We start from the raw sequence: 18,283 nt of genomic DNA on the forward strand, positions 1-18,283 counted from the left end.
AATAATAAGGTATAGGGAGATATCTTTGTATCTGCAAAAATACAGGCCACCCTAAAGTGTCCCAAGTTCAAGACTTGGGACAATTTTCAGATTAATTTGCTAAGTATAAGTGGCCAAACCAGATTTTTTAGGCACGTAGTTAGTAGATCTTTTAAAAATTATTATTTAAGTATTATATATTTTCCAGGTTTTTAAAATCAGGTTAATGTTTGTTTCTAATCAAATGTTAGCATGCTTTTTTAAAAATTCAGTATCAGTTTATGAGTACAATGTTTTTCATTCGTGAGGGGGGAGTGCGTGCACGCGCACGTGCGCGCGCACACACACACACACACACACACACACACACGCTCAAGCCTAGTGTTCTACCACTTCAACCACACCTCAGATTTTCCTCCCTTCAAATCCGGATCCTCAGAAATCAGCCTCCTGAGTAGCTAGGATTACAGGCATGAGCCACCTGCACCTGGTTGCGCCTTGTTCAATGCCACCCCTTCTATCATTCTCCCCCATCACCCCTAGCCCCACCCACACCCTGAAGTTACGCAGTTCAATTTCCACATATGTACATTCAATATCCTCTCTTCATTTGTGTCCCCTTCCCTTTTTGGCCAGCCCCCTCTCCTTGGTAAAACATGTTTCAGCATCCTGCTTTTCATTTTGTTAAACTGTCAGTTAATTGTTCAAAATAGTTACACCACTATAATCCTCCTGGCATGTACCATACTTCAATTTGTGTATCTACGTATATGACCCTGTATATGCTTTCATATCTGTTTTTAATTTCGATCTAACTTGCAAGGGTTCGATTTTTGCGTGTAAATATTCTACTTTGGTGGTCTTCACTTATAAAGTGCACATGACTTGCCATATCTCTGCTTGTGCCGTGCTTTAGGAAAGGGAAAGAAATGCGTGTGTGAATGCGATCACACACACGTGTTTCCTGTGTGCTTTTGGAGTGTAATGTGAACTTACACATTCCTCTTATTTCCTCCTAACATCTCTATGAATGCCTTGGGTGGGAGTGGGGTTGCATTTCCATTTTTTTTTCCCAGTCACCTCTGCTGAGTTTCTGCTTCTTGGAATTTTCTCTCTGTTATAGTGTCTTGTGTCTTATAGGAATTGCCTCTCTCTACTTACATTTATTCAAGCATGCAATTCATATTCCTTGGTAATTTCTCTAAAACATCACTCACCAAGGTGAGTGAAAGTCCATTGTGTGTAGACTCTTGCTAAATCTGGAAGCATCTGAAAGTGTAGTTCATAGTAGAAGAGTTCAGAATGTCAACTTGCAGAGTCTTGCTCCTTAAAAGTCTTGAGAACTACTCAGCTGGACACTGGTGGATCATACCTGTAATCCTAGCTACTCAGGAGGCTGTGATCCAAAAAGTATCATGATTCTAAGTCAGCCTGGGCAAAAAAAAAAGTCCATGAAACTCTTATCTCCAATTAGCCATGGAAAAGCTAGAAGCAGAGATATGGCTCAAGTGATAGAGCATCAGTCTTGGTTTAAAAAAAAAAAAAAGCTAAGATATAGCACCCAGGCCCTGAGTTTTGAAGAAAAAAGTCTTTAGACCATTCTTTCTCTTCATATTCCAACAATGTTCCTCTATTTGAGCTTAATTTTTCTTCCTCATCCAATCTACTGCTAAGCTAACCAGCAATTCTTAGTTTGATATATATATATATAATATCCTATATAAATATATAATAACTACAAATATAATATTATATATAAACCATTGTAACACATGTATGTGGGGGGGTGTGCATGTGTGTGTGTGTGTTGCTGGTCCTGGGGCTTGAACTCAGGGCCTAGGTACTGTCCTTGAGAATTTTTTGCTCAAGCCTATCACTCTACCACTTTAGTCACAGCTCTACTCCCAGCTTTTTGGTGGTTAATTGGAAATAAGAGTCTCATGGACTTTCCTGCCTGGGCTGGCTTTGAATTGTGATCCTCAGATCTCAGCCTCCGGAGGAGCTAGGCTTGCAGGTGTGAAACATTGGTGCCTGACCCAGAGAATATCTTTAATGTCAAATGTATGTTGTCAGATGTTGGCTTGCACTACTGCACATCCAGGAAGCTTGTCCAGGAGTGTTTTGGAAAGTCCTTCTTCCATTCACCTCCTCCAACCCCACCAGACAACTCTGACACTTTGATCCTCCAGATGGATCTACTTCTCCAAGGAATCGGGAAAATAGTCTGCATCCCAGCTCCATGGCTTACTTCCTATGTAATCTTTGCTACATGACTGGCCATCCTACACATCTGTTTCCTTTTTTGAGAAGCGACCATTGTAATGTCTACCCTGATGGTTAAATGACATGAGTCTAGGGAAGCACAGAGCTTTGTATCTTGGGGGGGGGTACTGTGAATGGGTGATGACTTTCCCCACCCCCAACATCATGGTGTTTCAGAGCTCAGGCACTCAGCACCTGAGGGCAGGTGCTTAGTACCTATAGCTCCTGGCAGAGTGCTCAGCATGCCCTAGGGCATCCAATACACTTACACTGACAGGAGCTACATTTGACAAGTCAAAAGAGAAGGAAGCATCCAGTGCTGGTGGCTCATGACTGTAATTCTAGCTAATCGGGAGGCTGAGATCTGAGAATCCCAGTTCAAAGCCAGCTCCAGGAGGGAAAGTTCATGAGATTCTTAATTAATCACCAAAAGGCAAGAAGTAGCATTATTGGCTCTAGTAGCAGAGTGTTACCTTTGAGCAAAAAAAAAAACAAGTTCAGGGACTATGCCCAGGCCCTGAGTTCAAGCCCCACAACTGGCACAGAAAATAATAAAGAAAAGAATAAAGACAGAGAAGGAAGCAACTGAAACTGTCTGCAACCTCAGGACAGGGGCTAAGTCTCCACCCCAACCCCAGGATCCAACTCCAAATTTCCCTACCTGAGTCTATGTCTCTCAGAGATTGCTCTTTACCTCCTTTCTCTCTGGCCTTCACTCTGGGAGGGCTGCCTATAGGAGCCAGGTTTTGACATGCTCTTCTTCCATCTGACCCACATACAACACAGCCTAGGCTAGGACCCTCTCCCACACCACCCCTCCGTCATCTGGTTGCTAATAAAATATAGGATGCCCGTTGACACTTTATTTCATACATATGAAAAAGTGATTTGTTATTTGTTGTTAATCAAGCATTCAGAGGCTCCTTTTTGGGCTAGATGGAAGGAAAGAGGCCTTGGGGTGAGGGAAGAATGCCTTTGCTCTGGAAATAGAAAACCAACCCTGGTAACTGAGTAACTCCTGGAGAAGGGGGACAAGGCACTGGTAAGATGTGAAGAAACAAAAATAACCTGTCCTGCTTGGGCAGCGAAGTGGATCGGATGTGAAAGGGCCTTGCAGGGCCCCTTATGGCCCTTTTCAGTTTCTCAGGGCCACAGCTAGGATCAATGGGTCTTGGTGGGAAGTGCATCTCCAAGGAAAGGCTCAGTGGCCAGGACAATAAGTTCTAGTTCTTTTCTTGTGGCCATTGTCTTCTTTAGATTATAAACTGAGCCCCCACACAAACAGATGGACAAAACAGGGCCCTACCAAACTCCATCCACATAGTAAGCTGGAGTACTGGAAATCTAGAGGTATCTCCCTTACTCTTCAAGTCTACTTTTCCTCTCCCTGCTGGATTACAATGGCTTAGCCAGTCACAGCTCACCTCTACCCTCAGGAAGCAGGGAATCCTGACTTCCCACCCCCAATCTCTCTAACTTCCCTCTCCTGGATATAGAAGGCTTAAAGCCATACCTGGCTTTATATATAACCTCTATAGGTACCAGATGATGTTTCTCCCAGAATAAGATGATTTCCTAACAGCATCTATGATATTACCAACCCATCCCGGGTGGTGGTTTTTAAAATTTTTTTATAGTTATTATAAAGATGATGTATAGTTACATAAGTCAGGTAAAGAGTACAATGCCACCCCTTCCCTCTCACTCTCTCCTAGATTTTCCCTCCCATCCCCACCCACAAGTTGTATAGTTCATTTGAGTATCATTGCTGTATTTGTTCATCCTTTCCTGGGTATTGTTGTTTGAGGGATGATCTCAGCCTTCCTACCATTTGTTTCTATATCTTTACCCTCCCTCACTTGGGGCTGGGACTTGTGTATGTCTGTATGTACCCATCTGGGGCTTGAACTCAAGACCTCACACTCAAGAGCCACAGCTCTACCTCCAGTCTTTTGGCAGTTAATTGGAGAAAAGAGTCTCAGGAGCTTTCCTGCAAGGGAGGGGGGGGGAGGGTGCTCGGGTGGCTTCAATCTGAAATCATCAGATCTCAGCCTCCAGTGTACCTAGGAGTACAGATGTGAGCCACTGGTGCCTGGGTGGGGCTGGAGCTCTTGTGACCCGGCCTGGCTTCCCCTTCCCATTCCCTGGCTCTCCTGTATGGTTACCGGGGTTCCCTCCCTGAGATGGAGGTAGGGGAGGGGGCTAGGAGGCCACAGCTCCAGGTTTAGCCCCAGGCCTACCCTCCCCTGAAGCTCCAGGACAGCAAGACTGTGAAAGAATGAAGGTGGCAGGCCAGGGAAGAGAAGTTGGCCTTGCTCTCCTGAGCAGGAAAGGAAGTTGAGAGTCACTGACCTGAGACATTTCTATGAACTGTGACCATGAAGGAGAAAAGGAGGTGGAAGGAGACCACAAGGAGAGGCCACCTTGGGGGAGAGGGGGTGGGGAGCTCCCCCACAGAGTTCCTTCCTTGCCACCAACTTTGCCTTCTTAATTCAATAGGTGTAGTTAGCCTCTAGGAAAGGATAAAGTTGGCTGGGAACTGCTCCCCATCGCCCATGGCACTAGAGGAATTGGAGGTGTCTAGAATGCAGGTCTTTGGCTCTGGTAACTTGGGGTTCAATCCAGGGCAGCTAGCCCTGGAAGGACAGTCAGGGTTGTATCCACACACACACCCATATCCCCTCCCTCCTTCCCTCCTCCCAGGGTCTCTTCTGTAGAAGTGCAGGCTGTTGATGGGTAAGTAAGTGTGTGAGAGAGAGAAGGCGGGAGGAGAGGAAAGGGGAGAGGTGGGGAGAGGTCATCTAGGTCCAAGGAAGTACCAAGTTCCTACCCCCAGCGGCTGACTCAGCCAACTCCCCTCCCCTCCATCAACACCTCCCAAGATGATGAGAACAAAGACACACCGAAAGATTCCAGTTATAAAAATGGGGGAGGAACCATCGGGAACAAAGATCAAGGCTTCAGATTTTCCATGACATTGGTAGTAGGGGCGGAGGCACCGAGCTCCAATCCCCACCCCCAATGCCCTCTGGGAAGAAAAGGACAGCTACCTGGGCGGGGCAATGCCTCCCCTTATTAGCATAGCTCCTCCCCCCTGGGTCACCCTGGGCAGAAGGCTGTGCGGGCAAAACCTTCTGACTCCAGGTCTTTCAAGCCTCCTGGATCTTTGAAATCAGCCCCAGAAGCCAGGGAACTTAACACAGCAGAATCCCCCACCCCAAGCTTGGCGTCATGAGTCAAAAGTCAAGGGTGAGGAGGGAGAAGGGCAGAGAACAGAAGATGAGAGGTCGAAGGGCAGCTGGAACTCCCTGGTCAAGGGGAGCTGACATCTTGGCCTTTGATTCTAATGGGGGGCTGCGGAGGGAGATGTGTCCAGCCCAGTTTATCTTTATAAGAGTGCCTCCAGCTGTTGAAAATGAAATGAGTACTGGCACAGGTGATTCACACCGGTAGTCAGGAGGTTGACATCTAAGGATCACACTTCAAAGCCAGCTGCAGTAGGAAAGTTCATGAAAGTTATTTCCAATTCACCACCAAAAAAAAAGCCAGAAGTAAAGCTGTGGCTCAAGTGAAAAAGCTAACGAAAGAAAAAAAAAAAAGGAAACAAAAAGTGAAATTAATCCATTCATTCTACTGGGACTGAGAACAAACATATTAAGTGGGCAAAAAAAAAAAAGTTGTAGATTTTTAGCTGGGCGCCAGTGACTCACACCTGTAATCCTGGCTACTCAGGAGGCTGAGATCTGAGGATCATGTTCAAAGCCAGCCTGGGCAGGAAAGTCAATGGTGTGGAGCTGTGGCTCAAGTGGTAGAGTGTTTGCCTTGAGTTGAAGAGCTCAAGGACAGCACCCAGGCCCAGAGTTCAAGCCCCACAACTGACAAAAAAAAAAAAAGTTGTAGATTTTAATATATTTTTGGTAAATCAATAAACTTAATATTACTACCTTTGGAGATATGTGCCTACATTATGGGCATAAAGACTTTTATGCATGAACTTCTAAACATAGCCTGTGGGTTTTATATTCATTCAAAAGAGGTATGGGGGAGATGGTTCAGAACAGTTTGAGCCTGTGGGTAGATCTGGGCACCCCCCCACACACACACACCTCAAGTATACCTGGTCTGCCAAGGATGGCACACCTGGTAGGGCTGGCACCACTTAGACAACACCTGGCTCAGGTGCGTACTCACAGTCCTCAGTTCCCTTGAATTGTACCAGTCTAGGCCCCAAGCTCTCTAGGCACCGATCCCATCCCAAATCAACCACAGCTTTTCTGGCTTCCCCACCTCCAATCTGTCGCCTGTCTCCTGCCAGGTTCTCACAAAGCAGGGCCCTCAAGAGTCAAAACAGCCAACAATTCCCTGTAGGAGTTACCAGCCTGGCCAGGGAGGTGACATCTCCCTTCTCTGGGACACTGGAGTACCTGTTCCCAATGCTGGGGTTGTCCCAGAGTTTCTTGTGGGTTTGGGTTTGACCAAGGAACTACCTTAGAATGATAGCCAATCCTAACTATGATTCTGCTTCTGGCCTTGGACTAGGTATTTTAACCATTCTGAGCCTCAGTTTTCTTATCTGTAATATGGGAATGATAAAGTTATTGTGAAATCCAAAGAGGATAAGAGCTAAGAAATTCTTAAGGCTTTGGAAGATAAACAAGGACATAATAAGGGCTGGGAAGGTGGCTCAGTGGTAGAGCGCTTGCCTTGCATGCCTGAGGCTCTGGGTTCGATTCCTCAGCACCACATAAGCAAAAAGAAAAAAGCTGGAAGTGGTGCTGTGGCTCAGGTGGTAGAGCACTAGCCTTGAGCTGAAGAGCTGAGGTACAGCACCCAGGCCCAGAGTTCAGGCCCCACGATTGGACCCCCCCCCCAAAAAAAAAAAGAGTGACAAGGACATGATAGTCACAGATGTCCAGACACCCTTTCTTTCAAGGGCAGAGAAGGACACAGGGACTTCTAGGGTGTGGGTAATATTCTGTCTTGACCTGGAGAGTGGAAACAGGTATTTGATTTGTGATTATTCAACTGTATGCATGCATGTATCCATGTAATGCACATGTATGTGCTGTTTCACAGTATAAAAAATATGATACATATGTGACATTTTCTTGCCTAGTATAAATATTTTTCAAAAAGTATCAGGAAGGCATAGAATCATTTGTGCTCCCTCTGAGAAGCCTCTAGCACTCCTGATTTTTACCTTCTTTCTCAGTGAAAATGGAGAGTAGAGGATGGATGGTGAGGATCTGTGAAATCCAGCTACCAGTTATAAATTCAGACTGTGTTGTTTTCCTTGCTGGAGGCTGCCTGGCAGAGGGGCCTGAGAGGTGTGGAGCACTTGAGGAAAGGCCTTGAGGAAGGCTGTCAATCAAAATACTTCAAAACAGCCTTGGCTTCCCCAGACTTCAGACTTCTGGGAAGATCAGGCCCATCTTTCACCCTGACTTCCTGTTTGAGGTCATCTTCCCCGCCTCCCAGCATCCTTGCACGGGCTCCCACTCCCCAGTAGTTTCCAACTGTATGGCCCCTTTCTCCTGTGAAATCCCCAGGCTCAGCACTCTTCGTGCTTCACGGGTATCCCCCTTGCTGGCCAGGGGATCTCCTTCACGCCCATATCACTGCAGGCTCCTCTAAACAGACACCAGCTATTCCTCAAGGTTCCCAGGGCCTAGCTTGCACCCAGAGCCTTCTCTCATCAAAGTGGAGCCCCCTGGAGAAATTAGGATTCAGAGGGCAGGCCCCCCCTGCTTCCAGGCCCAAGATCCCATGCTGGACCCCACACACTGGCACAAGACAGCCCTCAGGGCTGAGTCCACCCAGCCATCAGAGGCCACAGGAATGTCACCATGCTAATGACCTTCATTCCCTTGCCTTACATTCCTTCCTTTCTCCCTGTCTCTCTCTCTCTCTGACTCGGCTTCTGTTTGACTCTGTGATTTGGCTTCTCCCTTGTGCTGAATTTTCAGTGGGCTTCTGTGTCCAGTCTATTCCAGCTAGCATAGGGCAGCACTGACCTTCCCTCTAAGTATGTGGGGGGGGGGGGGGAAGAGGATAACTGGGCCTATATGGTCTATGTTCTCTGGAGGTCTCACTCAGGGGGGTGGCTAAAGGGAAGTCTCTCTGTGAGGGATGAAGAACAGAGCCAGGGTGAGAGGGACAAAGGAGCAGATAAACCCAGGGTTTATCTGAAGGAGGAGAAAGGGACTAGATGCTGGTAGGTGAATGAAGAATCACGAGGCTGGGTTCAGAGTTGTCTGAGGCCTTGAACAACTGGAATGGAGACGGAAGTTGAATTCTCTAGAAGAAGTCTGGATTTGTAAAAAAATAAATAAATAAAGGTGATTAGATGAATAGGTTCTGATAGCGTGAAGTTCTTTCCAGTGTTTAACCTCTCTCAAGCCTACCTCTCTCCTGTGGGTTTGTATCTTGCACGCTCAGAGTCCAAATAGAGCATCCTGTGAAAGCCAGCACTAGAGAGGTGTCTATGAGGGGCACAGTGTCTTCCTCCCAGGCCTGTGAAGCCACCCTCCCCGCCCACCTGGCAGAGCCCAGAGACCACACTGCGGGCGGTGGCAACTCAAAGCCATGTAGACAGTCTTCCTTTCACACGCTTATTTATTATTCTTTCCCCACCTCTCCACCCCTTTCCCCACCAGCTGCTTAAAATATGTTTTCAAACAGAAAAAAAATCCAACCACAGCTGGAAACCAACCCTAAAGTTAGTCCAGATCGTGGGAGCTGCCAGGGAAAATTGCTGGGGCTCAGGCTGGGCTGCGGGAGGAAGAGCCTTCGCGCTGGAGGCGGCCACTCGGAAGGGGCCTGCAGGGGGCGCACAGATCCCGCCCCCTTACCCCAGCAGTCAGTGGAGGTGCCACGCAGCAGGGCACCTTGGGGGAACACAAATGGACATTCCAGGAGAAGGTAAGACACAGGCACAAACACCCCCCAGTGACTCCAAAATGTGTTAGAAAATTTTTTTTTTATTTTATTCTTTTTGCTGGTCCTGGGGCTTGAACTCAGGGATTAGGCTCTGTCCCTGAACCTCTCTGTGCTCAAGGCTAGCACTCTACCAGCTCTACAGTGCCAGCTTCTTCTGGGTAGTTTATTGGAGATAGGAGTCTCACGGATTTTCCTGCCTGGGCTGGCTTTGAACCACGATCCTCAGATCTCAGCCTCCTGAGTAGCTAGGATTATAAGCCACTGGCACCCAACTGTTAGGAAAGATTTAGACCAAAGGAAGTTTGTTCTAAGCAGTGACTTGTTTGACATACAGTGACTTAAACTTCTTGCTAACCTTTCGAGTAGGGTGTGCTGTCTTCCTGGACCCTACCACAGCTGAAGAAGATGAATAAAGCTGGGTTATTATAGGTGCTATTATTTATTATCCCTCCCAGCTTTTAGAGGAGGAAACTGAGGCACACAGAAGGGAAAGAATCGTATACCATACACCACCCTACAACAGTAGTCAGGGGTTGGGTTACTGTGTTCTGGAAGGACTCCATGGACAGACTCCATACAAGCTGCTATGGTGTCCATGCCATCAGGTCAGGGAGGCAAAGATCCCACGAGAGAAATACAGGTGACCCTTGCTTCCCATGGGGGATTGTTTTTTTTTAACACTCCTCCTGCAAGGACACCTGAACCCAAGGGTGCTCGATCCTCTTATGGAAAATGGCCCAGTATTTATAAATAACCTTGAAACATCTCCCCATGGACTTTAAATAATCTTTAGAGTGTCTACACCGCTCAAAATGAACGCTATGTGAATAGGGGTTTTACTGTAAACATTTATGGAGTCATCACAAGAAAAAAGTCTGCACGTGTACAGTTTAAAATATATAATTCATGACAGTACTGGGGCTTGAACTCAAAGCCCTCACACTCTTGCTTGGCTTTTTTACTCTAAGTTGGTGCTCTATCACTTTAACTACATCTCCATTTCCAAAATGTGTATGTGTGTGTGTGTAGTTTTTGTTTTTTTATTCTGATCCTGGGGCTTGAACACAGGGCCTAGGCACTGTTTTCAGCTTTTTTTTGCTCAAGGTTACCACTCTACTACTTGAGCCATAGCTCCCCTTCTGGCTTTTTTGGTGGTTAATTAGAAATAAGAGTCTCACAGACATTCCTGCCAGGGTTGGCCTTGAACCATGATCCTCCAATCTCAGTTTCCTGAGTAGCTAGGATCACAGGCATGAGCCACGAGAAGCATCCTTACCCCACCCCAGAACTTTTCTCTACCTCTCCACTGCCCCCTCCCCAATTTTTTTTCTTTTGATCTGAGATTGGTTGAATCCTTAGAACTCACAGGGCTGAGGGCCAATTGTATTTGAATCAAAGGATTGTGTATTGAAAAAAAATCATGTCTAAGTTGAACATGTGCAGGCTTTGATTTTTGCCATCATTTCTTCAACAATACAGTATAGTAATGATGTAGCATTTACATGCATAGTCTCATGTCACTTGGAGGCGGCTGAAACCTGGGGAGGCACATGGCTTGTGGGCAATCACTGCCCCATTTTTACACAAGGGACCTGAGAATCCAACTTTAATATCTTATGGTGTCCTGAAACAATCTTTTTTTTTTTTTTTTTTTTTTTTTTGTCGGTCGTGGGGCTTGAACTCTGGGCCTGAGCGCTGTCCCTCAGCTCTTCAGCTCAAGGCGAGCACTCTACCACTTGAGCTACAGCGCCACTTCCTCCTGAAACAATCTTTATAAGCCCTACTGAGGGTAACCATGTAAAGAACAGGACAGTTCAGAGAGAGATGGTCCTGGGTAAATGGTCATCATCTCTGTGAAAGAATGTGTACATTGTAGAGCTCCACCTGGAAAGACAATAGGATTTTCTGTGTACTGGTACTGGGACTTGAACTCAGGGCCTAGGCACTGTCCCTTGGTGTTTTCGCTGATGACACTCTATCACTTGAACCACAGCTCCATTTCTGACTTTTTCTGGTTTTTAAAGAGTCTGATAGACTATTTTGCCCTGGCTGGCTTTAAAACCCAATCCTCAGATCTCAGCCTCCTGAGTAGCTAGGATTACTGATGTAAACCACCAGCGCCCAGCTGACAGCAGGACTTTTGAGTCTCTACCCAGAAACAAAGACAAAGGCAAGCCAGTAGAGTGAGCTGAAACAGGGCCCAAGAGGCCAGTTCCCAATATACAGTGCTTCCCCTTGAAGTGCTGTCCTCACAGCAACTTAGGCCCACAGGGGACAGTGGCTGGAAGAAAATGCCCAGCTAGGCACAGCCCAGTCACAGTGCAACAGCAATTCAGAGCCATTTTCCTCTATCTCCGGCACCCTGGCCTGCCTCACTTCTCCCAAACCCGGAAGAAGTCTGGCTTGACATGGTTGAATACAAGAAGAGAGAGTGCCAGGCTAGAAGGCTGGACTTTTCCCTCTGCTTCCTCACCTTGTATCTGTGGCCTTTCCCAGAACATTCAACACCTCTGAGCATCCCCCCCCTTTCCCTCCCTCCCTCCTTCTCTCTCTCTTTCTGTTGGCTATATTCCTTTTCTCTTTCTTAAGCTTCCTGTTGTCTGTGTCCTCCCTCCCTCCCCCCTCCCTGGCCCCTTTTAGAGGTCTGAAGCCACAAAAATTCAAGGTAACAATTGTTCTTCTCTGTAGCTGAAGACACAAACCACTGGATAAATCCCTGACTACCCTTCAAATGGTAGCAGAAGGGCCTGGCTGCTCTGCTGAGGGCCTTCAGATACAAGTTTCTTATGGATGGCTGTTTAAGGACAAATAGCATGCCAACTGTGGTTGACACTGAGTGAATGTCTATTTCTTGACAGGCATGGTTTCAATGAATGAACTTACTTCATGGTTTCAATGATGCTATTCATCAGGAAACTGAGGCACAGGAAGAGTTACCTGGCTTGTGAGCACTTACTCCCCAGACCCCAGAGCTTACATACTTGATCCTTGGCAGGTTCTGGTTGTTTCTGTCAGAGGGAGGCAGGGAGATCATGTCAGTTCATCGTTGTATCACAAGGCCTGAGACCAGGCCTGTCTTAGGGTACTTGAACGAAGGTCAAGGTTCCTGACTCTGGCCAGAAAGATTGCCTTTGACTAGATTTGGGGTAGCAGAGGAAGAGAGAGCAACAAGCCAAGTTTCTAGAGCCCTAGAATTGGTGCACATGACCTTCCCGTTGCCCATGATGCAATATGGGAAGGATTGTGAGCCTTTCCTCAGCTCTGGAATCAGCTAGACTCCAGCCATAGCCTCCAATTGCAAGTACCTACCTGTTCCAATGAGGGCCTTGCCTGGGGGGGTGTGGGGAGGGGGGACGGGCACCCAGAGCCCTTCCTGTCCCACCTGGCATAAACAAGCCAGGCCTGTACCAGCTTGGTGTTACAGGTAGGCCAGCTTTGGATGGGCTTCTCTCTGGCCTGGCTGTCTCCTGAACCACTTTGCAGAAAGGACTTTCTCATGGGTCTTAAGAAGACAGCTGTCTGAATCAGGAAGCCCTGACTCCCAGGCCTTCTGCGCCCTCTAGTGGAAGCATTGCAATATCTGAGCCTAACAACCTCCCTCACTGTCTGCCTTCCTCCCTACTCTTCTCGCCTTTATTCACCCACCCTCTATGGAATTCTTGTCCACTGGTTTCCAGGGACATCTCATTGTCATGTGTTGGGGACACGGTGCTTGCCCAAGGTGCTCTTCTCAGTCACTCAGCCATCCACCCAATGCTCTAGCAGCCTCTTGTCAATGCCCGGGGACATTATCACTGCCCTCACAGGGCACGGCCTGGCTGCCAGTCAGGATACTCTGGAGAGATGCAGGTGACAGAGGGACAGAATGGCCGGCCCTGCAGGGGATAGCGGCCAGATGCCTCCACAGTGACACTGAGCTGAGCAGTGGGTGGGGAAGGCACAGGAATCGCAAGTGTGTCTGTGTGTACCTCTGTGTGTTTCCGTGTGGTCCATGTGTCTCTATGTGTCCATGTGTGTCAGTGAGTGCCAGTGTGTGTCCATGTGTGCGCCTATGCAAGTCAGTGTGTATGTGTTGGTGTGTGTGCATGTATGTCTGTGTGTTTGTGTATGGGAATGCAGGGTGGGGTAGGAGGTGTGTTTGCAGAGTCTCAGGACACCCTCTGGTGGGGCTTGAACAGCTAAATCAGGCTGTTTAGGTGTAAGAGTGTAAGAAATAGGGTATGCTGGGGTGCCAGACAGGGGAAGAGACCATCCTAGCTAGAGAGGCGAGAGAAAGACCAAGAACCTGCAGTCCAGACTGTTTAGGAGCCTGCAAAGAGTCTCCAGTGACTGGTGTGTACAGTGAATGGGGAGAGGGTAGAAGGGGGTGTGAGGATTGGGGCTGACCCTGGGGCTGTTAGGATCTTCTGAAGTTTTAGGCACAGAGGTGAACACAGTTGGACTTTTGGAAAGAACACTAGTCTAGATCACTAGAGGCATAGAGTGTGGAGAGACAGAAGAGGGATGGAAGGACACGTATCTGGAGATGAGGTAACCCTTGACTCCCAGCTGTGTGATGCCAGAAAAGTCCTGGGGCTTCTTTGAAGTCTGGACCCTTTAGCTATCAGATAGGGGTGGGTGATGATGCACAACCCATAGAATTAGGAAGATGAGGGGCGCCAGGGCACAGAAAACCCTAACTACAGGAAGGACACAGGATACTCATAAATGATCTTAATTGAGTCAGAGGGCCAAGCACACAGCAATTGCAATTGTCTGAGTAAAGCTGCAGATGGCCTGAATGAAGCCATGGGCCCTGGAAGGAGAGGAGAAAAGATCATTCGTTTGACTTTTTTGGGGGGTAGAGGGGGGCAAGGATTTTTGCCTTTCCAGAAATCTCTTGTGAGTTCTGTCTTTCTTCCTCCAGTACTTCCTGGGTCTCTTCCTCCCAACCTTCTGCTCCTGGCTTGGCCACCTGCAGTTTGTCTGGTTGGGGTGAGGCACAGGCCCCCTGGGAATCTGGCAAAGGCTCTTCTGGCTGGACCTCCAAACTCCACATCCAACATGACAATAGGTGTTGACTGGAGTTTCAGCCAAATGACAGTCAGATGTAGCTTATCTGTGAAGCTGGTGGAGGTGGTGAGAAAGGAATCGTGGAGAAGGCCGCCATGGAGACTGGCTGGTGGCATCCAGGCTTCATCCCTGACTCCCTAGGGAGTTAACATCAAGCAAGCTCACTTCTGGACACCCCTTGGACACAGCCCCTCGAATTTTCTAGTGCAGGCTGCCTTCCTCCCAACCCTGACTCCAAGGTATACAGCTTGATTCTCCTTAGAGCATGTGTTCCTTGGGTTGCCAGCAATGGGTGGGGAGTTGGAGTACAGCAATGATGAGGGGGAGAGAGGGAGGGGAGGAAGAGGGGAAGAGGAAGAGAGAGACTAGGGGAGGGGAGCAAGAGGGAACTAACTTGAGAGCAGAAAATCCACAGATTCCCCATGTCTCAGTTTCTCCACCAATAAAATGGAAACAGCCAGGAAATGATAACTCACGCCTGTAATCCTAGCTACTCTGGAGGCTTAGATCTGAGGATCATGATTTGAAGTCAGCCCAGGCAGGAAAGTCTATGGGTCTCTTATTCCAATTAGCCACCAAAAAGCCAGAAGTGGAGCTGTGACTCAAGTGGTCCAATGCTAACCTTGAGTGAAATGGCTCAGGGACAGTGCCAAGTCCTTGAATTCAAGCCCCAGGACTGGCAAAAAAGAAAAAGAAGAAGGGGAAGGGGAAGGAGAAGGAGGAGAAGGAGAAGGAGGAGAAGGAAGTAACAGCTGTTTCCCACTAAAGCAAGTTCCTTGTAAGTGGGAGACTGGTCTGTTGTGAATTTCTTTTCTTTCCCCCCAGTTGTGGCGCCTGAACTCTGGGCCTGGGCACTATCCCTCAGCTCTTCAGCTCAAGGCTAGCGCTCTACCACTTGAGCCACAGTGCCACTTCCGGCTTTTTCTGCTTATGTGGCGCTGAGGAATCGAACGCAGGGTCTCGTGCATGCAAGGCAAGCGCTTTACCACTGAGCCACCTTCCCAAACCCTGTGGTGAATTTCTTAAATGCAAGGGACCTTCTTTCCCTCATCTCCTTTCCTCCTCTTATAGAGTTGAACCTGGAACCATTTCCTGACTTTAAAACACAGGGGCCTGACCAAACTTTGACTGTTAGATACAAAGGCTTTCTGTGCCCCCTTTAATCTACCTGGGTACCTCAGTGGCTATAGCAGAGGGGCTCCCCAAGTATGAAGGGGGTGTGATCCCCAAACAAGAAGACTGAGACTTGGAGATGTCTTTGAACTTCAAGCATGGACTAAAGCAGGCAGAACAGAGACCAGGAAGAGCATGCCCAAGCGTAAACCCCAGCTTCTATCCATGCTAAGCGTCCTCCAGCCTCTCCTGTCCCCAGATGTGAGTAGGAGGAAGGAGGCAGATCCAGGCAAAGCTCATCCCTGGCCTCTTCTGCTCCAATGGCCTTTCACAACCAGCAGATCTTTTGAGTCTCCTTTGCCCATGACCTGAAAGTCCAAGAGGCCATAATAGCCATGGAGAAGCTGAGGAGACTACGAGTAGAGGAAATGTCCCCATAGCCCCTTCACTGCCCTGGCCCACCCCGACAGCCCCAATGAGCTCACGTCTGCAGGAACCTCAGTGCTTATAACCAGGATGCTGAGACAAACTTGGAAGGCAGAACTAGGTGAGAAGTGCTGGCTTGTCTCCTCAGGAATGTGTGGGCCAATTAAAACTGCCTCCCAGATGGCTCTAGCGGAAGCTGGGGCTGCCCCCAACCCCAACATGCTGGCCAGCCTCCAGGCTGAAGCTCTAGTGGGCCTACTCTGTGTCAGACATCAGGGTGGATGCTGGGGAAACAGGAAGCGACAAGAACTACAACAGACAGGCACACCGTGTGTGTGGTGTGTGTGTGTGTGTGTGTGTGTGTGTGTGTGTATGCATGCATATGTGTGCATGGGCCAGTCCTCGGGCTTGAACTCAGGGCCTGGCTCTGTCCCTGAGCTTTCTTGTTCAAGGCTAGCACTCTACCACTCTCCCACAGCTTCACTTCTGGCTTTTTTTTTGTAGTTTATTGAAGATAAAAGACTCACAGACTTCCTGACCTGGCTGGCTTCACATTGCTCATGATCCTCAGATCTCAGCCTCCTGAGTGGCTAGGATTACAGGCATGAGCCATTGGAGCCCAGCCATACACACTTTTGGTAGCAGATGGTCAGAGATCTCAGGGGTCTGTGATGTCCTATATACCACACCATCTCTAATCTCTCATGGGCCACCAGACCTGCCTCTTCCTAACCACAAGTCCTATGCTTTTAGTTTGTCTTCTTCCATTTGATCCTTCCTTCCTTCCTTCCTTCCTTCCTTCCTTCCTTCCTTCCTTCCTTCCTTCCTTCCTTCCTTCTTTCCTTCCCCCCTCCCCACCCCCACTTCTCTTTATTTTTTTTTGTATTTGTTTTGTCAGTCGTGGGGCTTGAACTCTGAGCCTCAGCACTGCCCCTCAGCTCTTCAGCTCAAGGCGAGCGCTCTACCACTTGAGCCACAGCGCCACTTCCTCTCTTTATTTTTTTTATATGCTGGTCCTGGGGTTTGTTTCTGAGCACTTGGGCCTGGACAATATTTCTAAGTCTTTTTGCTCAACCACAGAGCTCCACTTCCAGTTTGGGGGCTGTTAATTAGAGATAAAGTCTCACAGACTTTCCAGCTCAGGCTGACTTCAAACCACAATTCTCAGCTCTCAGCCTCCTAAGTAGCTAGGATTAGAGGCATCCAGGCATTTTTTTCTTATATGAGATAGAGTCTCTTGCTGGTCTTGGCATTGTTAATTCTCCTTCCGCAGCTTTCTAAGGACAGGGATGACAGGCATGTACTACCACACCCAGATCTCTCTCCTTTCACTTTTTTTTTCAGTAAAATATTTTTTTCAGTGTACTTTTTTTCTGCAAAAACGTTACACTCATAGGATGACAAGTATATTATGGTGAAATAAATCAAGACTGTTGCATGTGCATATTTAAATGAACTGACCAAAAACATTGCCTATAATTCACATTTGAACATTTTAAGCGAAGAACTCAAAGTAGAACAATCAGGACGGAAATGATTTTCCTGTATTTCATTTGATGAATCATGTTGGTCGCAGATTTAGGAAAGGCCTTTTAGCATAGCAGCTGGAAAGAGTTCATAGATCTACACAAGTGAACCGTTTATGATATTCCGTTTCTGCTCACTGATGGGCTGAGTGTTTGTACTGCTGATGGGAGCTGGCACTCTAATTAGAAGGCGATTGTCTTTAATCCTTCAGCTGAATGAGCCGACTTGGCAGCTGGACAAGGGAAAGACTGTAATGAGGACAGTTCCAATACCATGGACTAGTGGAGGGCACCCCTTTACTCTTGGGATAGATTTTTCTCAAACTTCCTTCCTCCTTCCCTACCTCCCTCCCTTCTTTCCTTCCTTCCTTCCTTCCTTCTTTCCTTCCTTCCTTCCTTCCTTCCTTCCTTCCTTCCTTCCTTCCTTCCTTCCTTCCTTCCCCTTCCCCTTCCCCTTTTCTCTTTCTTTTCTGAGGTGCTAGTACTGGGGCTTAAACTCAGGGCCTCCTATTTTCACTCAGTTTTCTTGCTCACAGCTGGAGCTTTACCACATGACCCATGCCTTCAGGCCAGCTTTTTACTGGTTCATTGAAGAGGGGGTCTTGATGACTTTTCTTCTTTGGGTGGCTTTGAACCTTTATCCTCCAACTTCCTGAGTAGTTAGGATCACCAGTATGAACCACCAGCACCCAGCTAGTCTCTACATTTTTTAAAGCCTAAATAGAAGATGAGAGAGCAAAATAAAGATGTCTGGAAAGAAGGGTTCATTCACAAGGAATAGCAATTGCTGGGATATCAAGGAAGAATTTCTGACACAAACCAAAATGGTCATGTCATATTTTTATTGTATATGTATGTGCGCGTGCACGTATACATACGTACACATGCCATTACTGGGTCTTGAACTCATGGTCTTCAGTTCTCCCTTAGCTTTTCACTCTAGCCGGCTGGTGCTCTACTATGTGAGCTACAGCTCCACTTCCAGC

Source organism: Dipodomys merriami, unplaced genomic scaffold (assembly GCF_024711535.1).
Source record: "Dipodomys merriami isolate MVZ:Mamm:240054 unplaced genomic scaffold, mDipMer1.0.p SCAF_10, whole genome shotgun sequence".
In the NCBI taxonomy this organism is placed as follows: domain Eukaryota; kingdom Metazoa; phylum Chordata; class Mammalia; order Rodentia; family Heteromyidae; genus Dipodomys; species Dipodomys merriami.